Source organism: Garra rufa, chromosome 12, assembly GCF_049309525.1.
Source record: "Garra rufa chromosome 12, GarRuf1.0, whole genome shotgun sequence".
Lineage (NCBI taxonomy): Eukaryota > Metazoa > Chordata > Actinopteri > Cypriniformes > Cyprinidae > Garra > Garra rufa.
In genome coordinates this window covers 18,977,883-18,994,432 of record NC_133372.1, presented here as the reverse complement: position 1 = coordinate 18,994,432, position 16,550 = coordinate 18,977,883, and the positions used below count along the sequence as shown (strand labels likewise).

Genomic DNA, 16,550 nt, shown 5'->3' with positions numbered 1-16,550 from the left:
GTACATGTACCCCTGATTAGGATTTACTGCTTTAGGGCATTAGAAAACAGGAATGCACCTATAATCTCACAAGTTAACACATCACATCAAAGAAACATGAAAATACCGTTCCTTTATCTAGGAACATCAAGGAGGTCGAAGGCTTGCTTGTTTTACTCTAAAATAGTTAGGTTACCTCTATATAAATGGCAGAGTGCTTTGCAACGGTCCTGCGGCTGTAGTGGGGACATGTGACCTTTTCATTTGGCATTTGTGCCAGTGCCCTGCTGGAGAACACGGCTGTCATATAGGCATCCTTGAAGAGGGGGTGGCAGCGCCCGCCCGCCTGCCTGCCTCTCTCTCCTGCCGTAGTCTGCTGTGCCATGTGGAGACCCAGATGTAGCAGGCAGAGTAATCCACGCTCACACACTCATGAAAGTGCCCATCTGGCCCTGTACGTGCACACTAAGCCCTGGGAGTACACACATGCAGAGCATGGGCGGATGGGGGACCACCATGATATTAGTGGGTATCCTGTGGCATTTACTGACCTCTGTAAGATGGCTTTCTGATGGATGTTTACATACTGTATACAACTAGGCAACAGTGTATATAGTTTACATACACCTTGGAGAATATACAAAATGTTTTTTTTTTTTTTAACCAAAATAAGAGGGATCATACAAAATGCATGTTATTTTTTTATTTAGTACTGACCTGAATAAGATATTTCACATAAAATACATTTACATATAGTCCACAAGAGAACAAAAAATAGTTTAATTTCTAAAAAAAAATGACCCCGTTCAAAAGTTTGCATACACTTCATTATTGTATATTTATGCATATACAGTACCTTATTTCTTGTTACCTGAATGACCCAGAGCATTTTTTTTTTGTTAGTGATAGTTTTTTTGAGCATTTTTTTTTGTTTTGTATAGTGATAGTTGTTCGTGAGTCTCTTGTTTGTCCTGAACAGTTTCCACAATGTGTGGATGGAATCGTGGATTCCAGTCATAAAAGCTATCATCATATCATATACAAACAGAAACGGTCTTCACAGCAACCTTTCAAAAAAGTTCAGTTTAACATAAAGAAACTTTGAGAGAAATATATGACTCAATGAATGTAACAATAGTAGTACTGCTAAAATTATTATTAAAATACACAGATTTTCTTCCATGTTTTGAAAGAAAAAAGGTTTGTAAAATAAACAACACTGTATTTCTGCATATATACTATGTATATCATTTTGCTGGGGAAAACAAATTTAGGAAAAAATAAAATGGATTTCATAGGGCCCTATAATTGCATGCACGCAGTTCAAAAATCATTCAAAAATCACATTCACATTCAAAAATCTGGGGTCGTTATTTATTTATTTCTGAAAGAAATTAATATTTTTATTTAACAAAGATGCATTACATTGATCAAAAGTGAAAGTTTTATGTTATAACAACAATGTCTATTTTAAATAAATATATATTTTTTTCTTGGTGAGCATTCAAAAAAATCAAACTTACCCCCAGACTTTTGAACAGTAGTGTATATCATTCATGCCAATAAAATAGTTTGAGTAAATCTAAGTACAAAAACACACGCTGGAGCATTGCTGAGTCACGTTACATTGGCCTTTGGGGGCAAGGCGCAGGAGGAAGCCCTGTGAGACAGGATGTACTTACAGATATCAAATAAAGAGCATCCATTTAAATTATACACACTCTGTGATACAAGCACACACTCTCCAGATAAAGAAAAGAGATCACTAACTGCTCCCACTCAGCTCCCAGCACTTTTATTAACATGCGGGAGTACAGTAACTGAAGTACAGCGCTCCACCTTTCCTTTTATGAACAAGCTCAACACCTGTTACCATGGTCTCAATCCTCATTAGTCATGTCATTAGTATATTGCTACATTATTCAGTGCTGGAAGCGTAGTTTAAAAATGATACACTTGTTCTGAGCAAAGAGGTAAAATACAGACAAAAGATGGATCTTTATACATTTCTTTAAAATGACTCAGAAAATATTTATTATGAGGACATAAGCACTGCTTGCACTGGCACTAACATTTTTATAAGGAATCTGACTGGATCATTAAGTTTGTTTCTGGAAAAGTGGAAAAAAATATATACTGTGTACGCTGGTTGAAGAAATAGAAAAGCAATCCAAAAGAAAAGCAAGAAATGTATGACTTAAAAAGTGTACAAATGTTTACTGAGTGAAAAAAATACTTTTTATATTCGCATTGTATCAGCACTGTTTCTGAAAGTCCTTGACAAATGGGCTCAGAAGTTCCCTTGAAATCCCTTGAAAAAGTCAGACTATTAAAAAGTGACATGTGCAATGAATTATATAAAACTATTATATGGCAAAAGTGCTTTGGGATATTGATAAAGTAAATTGATAAAGCTTTGTACCGACTCAACTGTACTGATTAAACACTGTTTTGATCATAACATCAAAATCCATCCAAGAGCAACAGAGCATCCATTCATTTTCAACCCAGGAAAAACAGAGCGGCGAAATCATCCATTTCAGTTTTTCTCTTGCTAACGCTGGGTTTCGTCTGCTCAGACTACCTCAGGATCTCTTCAGGCATTTAAATAAGTCAGTCTTTTTTTTTTCTTCTTGCATCACAGGTCTTATTCCCTCTGGTCATATTTAACAGTGAAAGCCCTGATCCTCTCCTCTCAGAGCTTACAACCAAGTGGTTCCTCTCTCCCGCCAATGGCTGTGAGTCCTAACCTTTGGCCCCTGCTGTGGTGCACTGCCTTAAACTGGTGTGGACTTCATGCTCTTCAGATCTGCGAGGCTGGAGGCTAAAGGAGCTTTGCTCTGCTCGCTGGAGTCGGTGGCTGAAGTAACTGCACAAGCACCTTTGATAAAAAAAAAAAAAAACAGAAACGAGAGTGTCAGCATGTGGAGGAACACTTAGTAACAAGGTAACTAGATGTCCACAAGTCAAATATAACATGTCTGCTTGATTTTGCTTGCTTGAGTTATACTGTTGAAAAGTTTGGGATTGGTAAAAAGCCTCTTATGCTTAAAGGATTAGTTCACTCCTGAATTAAAATTTCCTGATCATTTACTTCCCCCCATGTCATCCAAGATGTTCATGTCTTTCTTTCTTCAGTCGAAAAGAAATTAAGGTTTTTGAGGAAAACATCTAAGGATGTTTCACCATACAGTGGACTACAGTGGTCCAAATTGCAGTTTTAATGTAGCTTCAAAGGGCTCTACACAATCCCAACAGAGGAATAAGGGTCTATTTAGCAAAATAATTGGTCATGTTCTAAAAAAATGTATGTACTTTTTTAATCGCAAATGCTTGTCTTGCACTAGCTCTGCGATGTGCGTCCAAGACTACATTACATAATCATGCTGGAATGGTCAAACATGGTTTGTTCTTTGTCTGTGTACTTTGGTTCAAAAATGTAGGAAAACTCATTTTCTCCTTCAACTTCAGAATTGTCCAACGCCATTGTTCCTAGGATCGTGAAGAGCCCTTTGAAGCAGCACTGAAACTGCGATTTGGACCTTCAACCCATTGATCCCCATTGAAGTCCACTATATGGAGAAAATCCTGGAATGCTTTCCTCAAAAACCTTAATTTCTTTTCGACTGAAGAAAGAAAGACATTAACATCTTGGATGACATGGGGTTGAGTAAATTAACAAGACATTTTTATTCTGGATGGATCTAATCCTTTAATAAGACTAGATGCATTTGATTAAAAAACGAAACAAAACAAAAACAAAAACAAAAAAACAACCAGTAATATTTTGAAATAATGTTACAATTCAAAATAACCACTTTCTAAAATGTTTAATATATTTAAAAATGTACTTTATTCCATTATTTGGAGTCTTAACATTAATTGCAATGATTTTTGCGGAAAACATAATACATGTATTATCTTTTAATTAGAAAGATCAAATGGCATTTATTTGAAAGGGGAATATTTTTTAACATAAATATGTATTAAAAAATGTAATTCTACAATTTTCCAGTGTTTTAAAATTAATATTTTTAAAAATAAAATGATTTTTATATGATTGTGGTATAAACCTTTATAGATAAAAGTGCTCCATGATGGCATATAAATACTAAAAAAACAACAAAAACATCTATTCTCCAGACTGCTTGTCCTTTTTAGGGTTGCAAACCAAACCAAATTAAACAAAAAGACAAAACAAAACAACAAGAATATCCACTCTCCAGACTTCTTGTCCTTTTTAGGGTTGCAAACCAAAAAAAAAAAAACAAAAAAAAAAACAACAACAACAACAACAACAAAACATCCACTCTCTAGACTGCTTGTCCTTTTTAGGACCAAACTAAACTAAAAACAAAAACAAAAAAAAAACAAAAAAAAAAAAAAAAACAACAAAAAACAAAACCAAACTAAATAAAACAACAACAACAACAAATAAATCCATTCTTTTTTAGGGTTGCAAACAAAACAAAACAAAGCATAATATATATACACACTCTTCAGACTGCTTGTCCTTTTTTATGGTTACAAACCAAACAAAACAAAAAACTATAAACAAAACAAAACAAAATAAAAAAAAATCCACTATCCAGACTGCTTATCCTTTTAAGGGTTGCAAACAAAACAAACCAATCAAAACAAGTTTCAGTTCTCCAGACTGCTTGTCCTTTTTAGGGATGAAAACCAAACAAAAAAATAAACTAAACAACAAAAATACCCACTCCTCAGACTACTTGTCCTTTAAACCAAACTAAAAAAAAAAAAAAAAAAAAAAAAAAATCCACTCTCCAGACTGCTTGTCCTTTTTATGATTGCAAACCAAACAAAACAAAAAAACTATAAAAAAAAATAAATAAAAAAAATCCACCCTCCAGACCTTCATGGCTCCAAACCAAACAAAACAACAACAACAAAAATCCACTCTCCAGACTGCTTGTCCTTTTTAGATTTGCAAACAAAACAATAAATTGTAATGAATGTCATAATCAAACAAAACAAAATAAAACAAAAAAGCAGTTGATTGCCTTACAGTCAGTCAGATGGTCTCTTTTTTACTTAAGGCATTCTAAACTGGAATAAGCTGTTGAAGATTAGACTCTACTAAGAGGTGAGAAGGCCTACTACTACTAAGAGGTGAGAAGATGTAGAGATGAATGTTCGTACTGCTTGCACAAATTTAAAGATAGTGGTAATGCAGAACAGATATGGCTCTGTAACACATACAGTAACTGCTCTTCCATGTTTAAGCAACCTTAATCTCATTATTACCCAATTTGCCTTCCCTCTTCCTTACAGGTCCCATGGGAGCCCTAAAAATCCTCCTGAGATGCATAAATGACCAGATATGCCTTTCTACAACAATTTATTCTCTGCTTCCTTACCTCAGGCAGAACATAGCATATTGGATTCAGGCAAGTAATCGCCTTAAAAAGACATATCGCAGACCTCTAAGTGAAATATCACCCAAACTGTCACTCTGCCACATTTAAGTAACTGTATAATTACAGAAACAGTTTAGAAAGTGTTGAGGAGAGATAATAAGAAAGGTAGCAAAGCTGAAAGAATCTGCTCGGAACACCTTCAAAGTGAGACGCACATTTATGAAGTGCTATCAAAGTGCCAATTACTACAATGCTTGGATGACTTCAGTTACCCTGCAAACGCAAATATTTGAAAGTGTGATAAGTGAGCGGTACGTGCGAGGCTGTTTCTTTCATATCTCTTGTATCTGATCAAGCTAACTTTCATTTATGTAGTAGATAAGAATGCAATAATCGGTCAAAAAAAAAAGAACTTGTAGTATAGTCTGCAATGTCACGAATGATCATAAAACAAGTCACCTTGTAGTCTCTGAGGCCTCAAGGGTGGTGACAACTAAAAAACATTCAGAGAAGCATTCTGAGATTCATTTCAACAGTCACTCAGCTCAACAATCAAGGGCCTCTCCATCTGAAGAGCCGGGCCACTCACATGTTGCCAGGCAACCTCAAAGAAGGAGTGGAAGTGTCACAATCGAGAAGAGTCATTTAGACACGATCACTCCCAGGTTACAGTGCACTTCAAAAGCTTTGATAAAGTGTTTACTTCATCTGAAATTGTAATTAATGGAGTGTCAATTTGTTATTCGATCACTCTTGACCCTGAAACACATCGCCATTGCATTAGAATGTCTCTTTTTTCCAGTACCCAGCCCTCGAGTAATGAAATTCACAAATGGCTAAGCACATTTGAATAGAATCTACAGATGTCAGATCATAATTAGCACACATTAATTCACCCTGGCAAAATAAGATAAAAACGCAGCAATATGTTGCCGCATTTGAACGTCCATCTGTGTATGCGGATATTTGTCCTTTAAAATGCGACATTGAAGCTCAGGAACGGAACTTTAATTGTTTTGCCCATTTCTGTTGAAAAGTACTCTGCAAACTTTGTGGCCAATAAATAAACCGAATCACAGACCAAATCAAGCGTTCTTCCAAACTCATTTTCAAGGCCAGTTATTTGAGAGTTATCAGGTCCGATCGCACAATCCCGTAATGCAGGTCTATGGGGACAAAGAAGAGCTCCATTCTCGCTGAATTGAAAAACACATTTCTTGTTCTTAACGGTAACTAAGCTGTCAACAGATAAGGAAGTTCACAGTATCGCCTCCCTGGTAATCCATCTCGTGATCGCTCCCCTTGTATTTTCTTTCTAAACAGCTTGGAAATATGGTTTGAGGCCTTTGCCAAATGTCACTCCAAATGCTTCCTCCAAATGCTCCCACAATGAAAGATTTAAAATTGCCCAATGGAAACTGGAGCACACAGAAGGAGCAAAGGAACACAATGTAACTATATGCTAATGGCCGCCATGCCCATGTTGTCACTTTTATCCCAGTATGAAGCCACATTATTGCTCCTATTGGCTGAAAATCTATCAACTGCTCTTTTATAGCAAACTTGCTCCTGGTGTATATAGCAGATAACGGCTTGAATACTTTAAAATATTAAATATATTACTGACATATGTGACCCTGGACCACAAAACCAGTCATAAGGTTAACTTTTACAAAACTGAGATGTATACATCATATGAAAGCTCAATAAATAAGCTTTCTATTGATATGTGGTTAGGATAAGACAATATTTGGCCGAGATACATCTATTTGAAAATCTGGAATCTGAGGGTGCAAAAAAATCAAAATACTGAGAAAATCACCTTTAAAGTTCTCCAAATTAAGTTCTTAAGAATGCATATTACTATTCAAAAATTACATTTCGATATATTTCTAGTAAGAATTTTACAAAAAATCTTCATGGAACATGATCTTTACTTAATATCCTAATGATTTTTGGCATAAAAGAAAAATCAATAATTTTGACCCATACAATGTATTTTTGGCTATTGCTACAAATATACCCCAGCGACTTAAAGGAACACTCCACTTTTTTGGGAAATAGGCTCATTCTCCAACTCCCCCCGAGTTAATAAGTTGATTTTTACCGTTTTGAAATCCATTCAGCCGTTCTCCTGTTCTGGCGATATCACTTTTAGCATAGCTTAGCATAGATCATTGAATCCTATTAGACCAATAGCATCGATTGGTCTATTGAGCCTATTTCCAAAAAAAGTGGAGTGTTCCTTTAAGACTGGTTTTGTGGTCCAGGGTCACATATTTAAAGTTAGATATATATTGTAGTACTATATAACTTTATCTGCATACATACAGTATAATGTTTACCAAAAAATCAAAATACTGTCATTAATTACTTACCTTCATGTCATTTCAAACCTTTAAGAGCTTTGTTCATCTTCAGAACACAAATTAAGATATTTTTGATGAACGTCGGCGTCAGCAGCACCACAAACATGCGTCATGATAACTGATAACTCGATAACTGACACGGAAGAGAATAAATTGTTGAATCAAGTCATCATTTTGGTTTTCTTTGCACACACAAAGTATTCTTGTAGCTTCATAACAATAAGGTTGAACCACTAAACTATTTTAAAGATGTCCTTACTACTTTTTGGGCCTTGCATTGCTGTCTACGTAGGGTCAAAAAGCTCTCGGATGTCATCAAAAATATCTTAATTTGTGTTCCAATGAATGAAGGTCTTACGTTTTGGAATGACATGAGGGTGAGTAATTATTGACTTTGATTAATGAATTTTAATTTTTGAATAAACTATCCCTTTAAGATATTATAGATACAGTTCATGTCAAAAGTTGAAATCTTTTGACCTAAAAAAAAGAATTATTTTACCAAAATTAGAGGGATCATACAAAATGCATGATATTTAGTACTGACCTAAATAAGATATTTCACATAAAAGATGTTTATGTATAGTCCACAAAAGAATAGCTGAATTCTTGATTCTTAATAATGTGTTCTTTTTTTTTCTGTTTAGTGATAATTAAATACTAAACCTAACCCTAACCCTAAGTCCCCCCCTTTTTTTTTTTTTTTTTTGTCCTGAGTTAAACTGCCTGCTGCTCTTCAGAAAAAAAATCTTCAGGTCAGAACATCTGAGGGACTCATATGCAACTATTACAGAAGGTTCAAACGCTCTCTGAGAAGGAAAAAACATGCATTAGGAGCCGGGGGTGAATACTTTTGAACAGAATGGAGATGTGTTTTCTTATTCTTATTTTGCCTAAATATCATATTTTTTTTTAATAAAGTTCTGCCCTTCAGAGGCTACAAAAGATAGTTACATGTTTCCCAAATGACAAAATAAGTTACATTTACTCTGATCTTCAAATTCAAAAAGTCCCCCCCCCCCCAAAAAAAGTGCTGGAAAATCAAAGAATTTGTGGGACCTTAGACCTGAGATTTTTCTGAAGAACAGCAGGCAGTTTAACTGTTCTGGACAAACAAGGGACTCATGAATAACTATCACTAAAAAAACAAAAAAAAACAGCTGTAGATCATTCAGGTAACAACACAGTATTTAGAATAGGGGATGTAAACTTTTGAACGGGGTAATTTTTATAAATGTAACTATTTTTTCCTCTTGTGGACTATGTGTAAACATCTTTAATGTGAAGTATCTTATTCAGGTCAGTACTAAATAAACAAGAACATGCATTTTGTTTGTAAACTTCAGATGTTTTATCATTATGATCTTGTGTAAAGCTGATTTAAAATATTGTGTATTGTCGTCATTACTAACTTCCCATCTATGATTCCATAATATGTTTACATACTTTAAGGAGGACAGAAATAAACTGCATGGCTTGCATGATCAATAGTGTTTGGAATAAACGGAAAATAAATTTCTGTATCATTCTGTATATCAGACACCATCCTGTCAAATATAATACCTTAAGAGTAATTTATTCAAGTAAACAACATCAATTCCCCCCATTCCCACCCCCCGAGCACACATGCTTGCACACACGCAGATCCGACACCAACCCTCCCCCTAGTTTGTCAGCTCCCCCCTCCAAACCACAAATGCTCACCGCATTATCTGTCAATGCTGATTAAATAATGTAATTAATGACTTAATTAACATTTCTATAATCTATTTTAATAAATCTCAGGCGGCGTAATGAGCGATTTTAACCTCCGGGCTCTAAGTATGAAAATGTGCAGCGCCGGTTTGGAGCGGTCGGGGGAGTTTTCCTGCCTGACAGTGAGACAGTGGGACTGAGAGGGGGGCACATGAGCAGAGCTCAAGGCCAGTGTCATCAGACTTGCTGTCTGTGCAAGATGAGAAACCTGTGGCAGCACCCTGTCCTCACTCATCACGGCTGACACAGAGGCCTCCCTCATGTGAAGTAAAACCTGCATCACCACACCTCATGCACCATCATTTTTGTCTTGATGTAATAGTATTTGAGCTCATCTAAACAGTTTGTGCTGAATTATCTATATTTTTCACTGTGGAGGACTGAAAGCTGTCAGAAACACTCCCATACATGTATAATTGTCAACAGTTATTTAAACAAACAAACAAACAAACAAACAAACAAAAAAACATCAAATGTGAAGTGTCATGCAGAGAATTCTGGGAGTGTCAACTTACGTTTTACAGTGTAAATTATACAATGCCTTGGTTTTTTTTTTTTTTTTCTTCACTTCCAAAACTGTACTTTTAATGGTACAATCCTAAAAAAATATGGTAAATGTAATTAGTTCTTCACCTTATATAGTACAAAAAATTACTGTTAACCAATTAACAGGTTTTTACTTTAGCATTTTTCAGCCATAATTTTAAGGTGTCGTCAATATTGTACATTAAAATGATGAAAATACGTAAGCATTTGTATGTTTAGAGGCTGTAAATACGTCAGTATTGTATGTTTAAGTGTCTGTATAAACCTGAGTAAATTTAAGTTTTGTAGAACCACATTTGTGACCCTGGAACACAAAACCAGTCATCTCAATTTTGAAAAATTGAGATTTAAATATCATCTGAAAGCTGAATAAATAATCTTTCCATTGATGTATTGTTAGGATACGACAATATTTGGCGGAGACCCAATGGAATCTGAGGGTGCAAAAAAATCAAAATTGAAAATTGCTTTTAAAGTTGTTCAAATGAAGTTCTTTGCAAAGCATATTACTAATGAAAAATCTTCATAGAACATGATCTTTACTTAATATACTAATGATTTTTGGCATAAAAGAAAAATCAATCATTTTGACCCATACAATATATTTTTGGCTGTTGTAGCCAAATGTAGTTTTGGCTAAATATACCCATGCTACTTAAGACTGGCTTTGTGGTCCAGAGTCACATTTTATGTAAAATACATATGAATTATAATGAGATTATGTTGCATTTCTTTACAGTCTTTTACCGGTCAAAATCACAATACTTCAGTGTATCCAGTGTATTCCTATGTAGACTGGAACTTCAGAGCATCCAAGTGGAAGGTAATGTCCATCATAGCAGCGTTCATCAGTCACTCAGTAAAAAGGTGGATAGATCAGTGGTACAATGCATAGTATTGTTTATAAGCGCAGCACTGCTTTGTTTACAGTGGCAACCAGAGAAACACTATATTGCCACTGTTCCATAAGCGCCACCTGCTGTCATAGAGTTTATTTGCATTTTCATTCAACCTGACTGTTGCTTTTGTTTCATTAAATGGGTTACTCCACTCCAAAATGAAAATTGTCATTAATCACTTACCCCCATATCGTTCCAAAACCTTAAAAGCTTAGTTCGTCTTCAGAACACAAATTAAGAAATTTTTGATGCATTCTGACAGCTCTCTGGCCCTCCCATAGACAACAGTGTAATTAACATGATCAGTTTCCAGAAACGTAGCAAGAAGATTGGTAAAATAATCCATGTGACCTCAGGGGTTTAACCGTAATTTTAAGAAGCTACAAGAATACTTTTTGTATGCAAAAAAAAAAAAACAACTTTATTCAACAAATTGTCTTATTTGCATCACCCTAGTCCCATTTTGGAGAGTATCCACTGAAAGCAAACAGCGTATGCTGTTTTGTGTCAGCTGTGCCACGCGGGTACGTTTTTAACATTTATTTTCGCTTTGATTTGAAGTTTTTACGGGGTTGGAACGACATGGTGGCATTTGATTAATGACAAAATGTTCATTTTGAGTAACCCTTCACGATATATTTTATGTAGTGTAGTTTCAAACCTAAAGTCTGACCATTCTGTTTTTGCCTCAAATTTCTAAATTATACAAATGATCTAATTAAATCAAAAACTGCTTATGCCGCTAGTATGCAGCATCTTTGTTTGGATCATGATTAAATGGCAGTGGTTGTCTTTAATTTTAAGTGGAAAGAGCACAGACAAATCCTTAGTTTGTTAATATGAGGAGATTTCTTTTATGCGTATTATTTATTTATTTAAAAATTCAATTGATTTTTGTTATTTGACATTCAGTTTTACAATTCTGACTTTTTTTCTCAGAATTGCATCATATAAACTTGTAATTCTGGCTTTTTTCTCAGAACTGTGAGAAATAAACGTACACTTACAAGAAATAAAGTCAGAATTGCGAGATATAAATTTGCAACTGCGAGTTATAAAGTTCAGTTCTGAGGAGAAAAAATGATATGTTCTCAGAATTGAGAGTTTATTTTTCACAATTCTGACTTAATTTCTCAGAATTTTGCGAGTTTATATCTCAGAATTTTGACTTTGTAACTCACAATTGGGAGTTTTTATAACGCAATTGCAACTTTATTTCTCAGAATTGCCAGTTTATATAACACAATTCTGACTTTATAACTTGCAGTTGTGAGTTTATATCTCACAGTTCTGAGAAAAAAAAGTCAGAATTGTGAGTTTGTATCCCTAGGTGACAAAAATCCAGATTACATACTTCAACTAAAGTTTTGCAAAGCCAACAAATTATCTTTGCCAGTAATTGATTTTTGCCAGCCTTGTTTTTTCTTGAAGATGGATGTGGGTTCAAAGAGTGAAGAGAGGGTTGGAAAGCCTCAGCCCCTTCAACCGGACCCTGACCATAACCCTGAGTAATTGGTCGTGATAAAGATCTGACTCTAGTTGTTCACAGCCTGAGGACTCACAAGAACCTTATTGTTTATCACTGAGTGCTGCCTGATCCTAACAGACCATCAGCAAATGCATTAGAATTACAGGCCTTACTCAAACAACATGTAGATACAGTGCAATGCAGTCTGTGTTTGTTCAGTTTTACGAGGTGGAATTTAATCATCCAGATCACAGGCTATTTTCTTTTATCATACATATGAGCTTTATTACTTGTTGGTAGATCAAACAGACAGAGTGGCCTCAAGCCGAGGGTGAATCTGTATCAGTTAGAACAATAGAACCAAACAACCTTTGTTATTCAGAAAGGCCACGACACCGTTGATCCCAGACAAGAGATTACAGTAGATCACTTCAATCAGAAGTACCTAAACAGAAGTGAGGGTCAAACAATCCTGACTGTCACATCCCCATTTCTAGATGTCTTTAATGTCACTGCAATTTTATTCTGCCTTGGGAGAAAATATGCATATTACCACTACATCCCCCTACATTAATAAGCTATTGTGATAAATAAATAAGTAGTTTCCTAAAATGAGATGAACATAACAAGGAAAGGTCAGGAGACGTGCAGAGAAGAGAGTGTTTTTTTCTTTTGTTTTCCTAAACGGTTGTCTCCGAGCGCTTTTCCAAAGGTTAAGATGACAGAAGCTCAGATGAGATGCTGAGGGTGGGTAGGAGGGGTCGGTCCCTGAGCGGGGCCTCCAGTCCCCCAAGGGTCCTCGCTGACTGAGACGCACCCTGACAGTAGGCAGCAGGACACTGGCACACCGCGGGCAGCACGGGCACCATGGGGGCAAATCCCCTTCTCTGTGCCTCTCACACACACACATGCACACATCTCCCAACTGTAGACACTAGGGATGCACCGATCCGTATCGGCCGATCACTTTTGCGTTTTGTCAGTAAAGCCGGTTCTGTAATCAGCGGTAAATGCCATCAGGTGCGTGATTTCACGTTGAGCCGTATATACTACACACAGCCGTTGTTCACTGACGAGCTGCGCACATTCACACTGATAATGAACATTGATTTGCGCAGCTCGTCGTTAAACAACGGCTGTGTGTAGTATATACGGCTCAACGTGAAATCACGCACCTGATGGCATTTACCGCTGATTACAGAACCGGCTTTACTGACAAAACGCGCAAGCATGATCGGCCGATTCGTATCGGTGCATCCCTAGTAGACACAGTACAGAAAAAAACAAGACTGAAAATGAGAGGATAATTGTAGGGGAATGGCATAAAAATCTGAAATGACCAAGACGGGAAAAGTGCCAATGAGTGAAAGTTAAGGAGAGAAACAGATTGTGACAGTGTATCATAACCCAATAAAAGAGTGCCATTACACAGCCATCGGGAACATTATGAGGCCCATTCCAGTGCCTTCCTACTTCCAGCACCCATTCTGACGTCTAATTCAACTCGATTGTTTGACGATGATTAGTTGACTGGAGTTTCATTTTCATACCGCAAGAGAGAGCTTAAAGTCATGCTGGAGTTTGCTGGAAATGGAACTGCACTAAAGCAGTGGGTTGTGACCCAAAAATGAGTCGCAGGGCAGCAAGAAAAAACAATGATAAATGCAAATAATAAAAAGCAACTAAGCATATAATTGTGCATAATTAGGACAGGCTTATGGGGTTTTAAAAAGGACGAGACATTGCTTTCCAGTACCTTTTGTTGTTGACGTTAAAGGCCATATGTCTGATCAAACTCTACAGTGCAAATTTATTGCTTCCACAATTTAGGTGGGTCAAATGATGTGACGCTATGTGATATGTTAATTACACATACAGTTACTTGAGTACACTTCTTAATTTTAATTATAATTTTTTGATTAACTTTAAAATGTCAAGGGTTTACAACTGTCCTGATAATATAATGCTGACAAATTTTCATTGATAAAATTAAACACTTAAGAATTAAGAAGTACTTATTTGTTTGGTGTAAATTTTTATTACTATATTCTTTTCTTCAGAGTGTCTATTTACACTAAGTTTTGGCAGAGGCTATTTACACAAACTCCACCTACGAATGTGTGGTTGGGCTAGTCAACATTACAACAGAACAACTGAACAATTACTAGCGTAATTGGTAAAGCGCATATAGTGGTGACTTTTTGACACGTCCCGAGTTTGAATCTGCCTTTTGCTGAACACGTTCTTCTCCTGTTTCACATCACATATTAGACTGGAAAGGCATTTATTTTAAATAAAATGAAGGAAAAGTCTAAAATAAAATGCCTCATGGATGTTAGGGTTAGGGTTAGGTGTAGGGAGGGCTTTATTGTACCAATAAAATTGCATCCTTTTAGTAATTTTAATAAAAAATGCTCATTTACACTCAATATGTTATTATTGCATACTGTTTTAAAATGTACTACGATACTGAGGTGCAATATCTGCCACTTGAACGAAGCAGTATAAATAGCATCTAATGTTATTGGAAAGAAAATACTGCGATTTTTACATAGTGTAATAGCATATAACTGTGAAAATGCTGCTGTTTTCACTTAGTGTAAATACAATCCATTGCTATTTGCACTTAGTGTAAATAGCATCATCTTAGTTAAAAAAAGAGGTGTTGGTGTGACCAACAAAGTCAAGTGGTCCAACCAGCAAAATATTGCATGCTTAAAGGAGTAGTTAACTTTCAGAACAAAAATTTACAGATAATGTACTCACTCCCTTGTCATCCAGGATGTTCATGTCTTTCTTTCTTCAGTTGTAAAGAAATGATGTTTTTTGAGGAAAACATTTCAGGATTTCTCTCCATATAATGGACTTCTATGGTGCCCCCGAGTTTGAACTTCCAAAATGCAGCTTCAAAGGGCTCTAAATGATCCCAGCTGAGGAAGAAGGGTCTTATCTAGCGAAACGATCGGTTATTTTCTAAAAACATTTACAATTTATATATTTTTTAATCTCTACACAGAGTACACACAGAGCTAGACAAGATGAGCATTTGAGGTTAAAAAGTAAATAAGTTTTTTTTTTTTTTTTTTAAACTGATCATTTTGCTAAATAAGACCCTTCTTTCCTGGGATGTGATCGTTTAGAGCCATTTAAAGCTGCATTTTGGAAGTTCAAACTTGGGGGCACCATAGAAGTCCATTATATGGAGAGAAATCCTGAAATGTTTTCCTCAAAAACATAATTTCCTTACGACTGAAGAAAGAAAGACATGAACATCTTGGATGACAAGGGGGTGAGTACATTATCTGTATATTTTTGTTCTGAAAGTGAACTACTCCTTTAAGAATAAATAATTCAAAGTGTTACTGTGGAGGAAAAAGTATATTTTAAAACTTAGAAAAATAAAATGAAAATAAAAATAAGATTAAGTTGTGAACACATGTATTAAAATTCTAAGCAAAACATTTCAGATGTTTATTTATTTATTTATTTATTTATTTATTTTTTGCTTGATTACATGACTTAGAGTGATTAAGTTTAATCTTGTCTTAAAATGTCCATACAAAACCAACATGGATACTGGAATACATGGTTGTTTCCTTTACCTTAACATAGACACACTTACGCAGTATGCCAATACGCTAAAGTGTACAAATTGCTTAGCATCCCCTTATTCTAAAAACCATGAACAAAACTATTTAAGGCTTTTCACATCACATATGAGATCAGAAAGGCATTTATTTTCAATAAAATGAAGGAAATTATTGGAAAATCTAAAATAAAGTGCCTCACGGGTGTTTATCAGCTATAGTTAGAGGTAGGTGTTGGAGGGCTTTATTGTTATTATTTAATAATTTCACTAAAAATTATAATTTACACTTAATACATTAATATTGCATACTGTTTTATAATATAATGTAATACTAAGTTGCAAATATCTGCCATTTGCACTAAGTAGTATAAATAGCATCTAAGTAATATTATTGCAAAGAAAATACTGCTGTTTTTACATAATGTAAATAGAATATATCACTAAGAAAATATGTTAGTTTCACTTAGTGTAAATAGCATCCAAAAGTGGACATTTGTACATGGTTTACATATCACTATAAAAATGACCATGAATTTAACAAGTAAAAAACTGTAAAAATGCTAC

At 35.3% G+C, this 16,550-nt stretch overlaps 1 long non-coding RNA gene across 1 annotated transcript in view; it reads right to left on the bottom strand.

Moving 5' to 3' along the window:
• Positions 1–667: 667 nt before the first annotated feature.
• The window catches only part of LOC141347460 (uncharacterized), a 27,179-nt gene continuing 11,296 nt past the window's right edge, over positions 668–16,550 (bottom strand). The window contains exon 2 of the long non-coding RNA XR_012357359.1: positions 668–2,860. This is a non-coding gene — a long non-coding RNA (uncharacterized lncRNA). The remainder of the gene's footprint in view (positions 2,861–16,550) is intronic.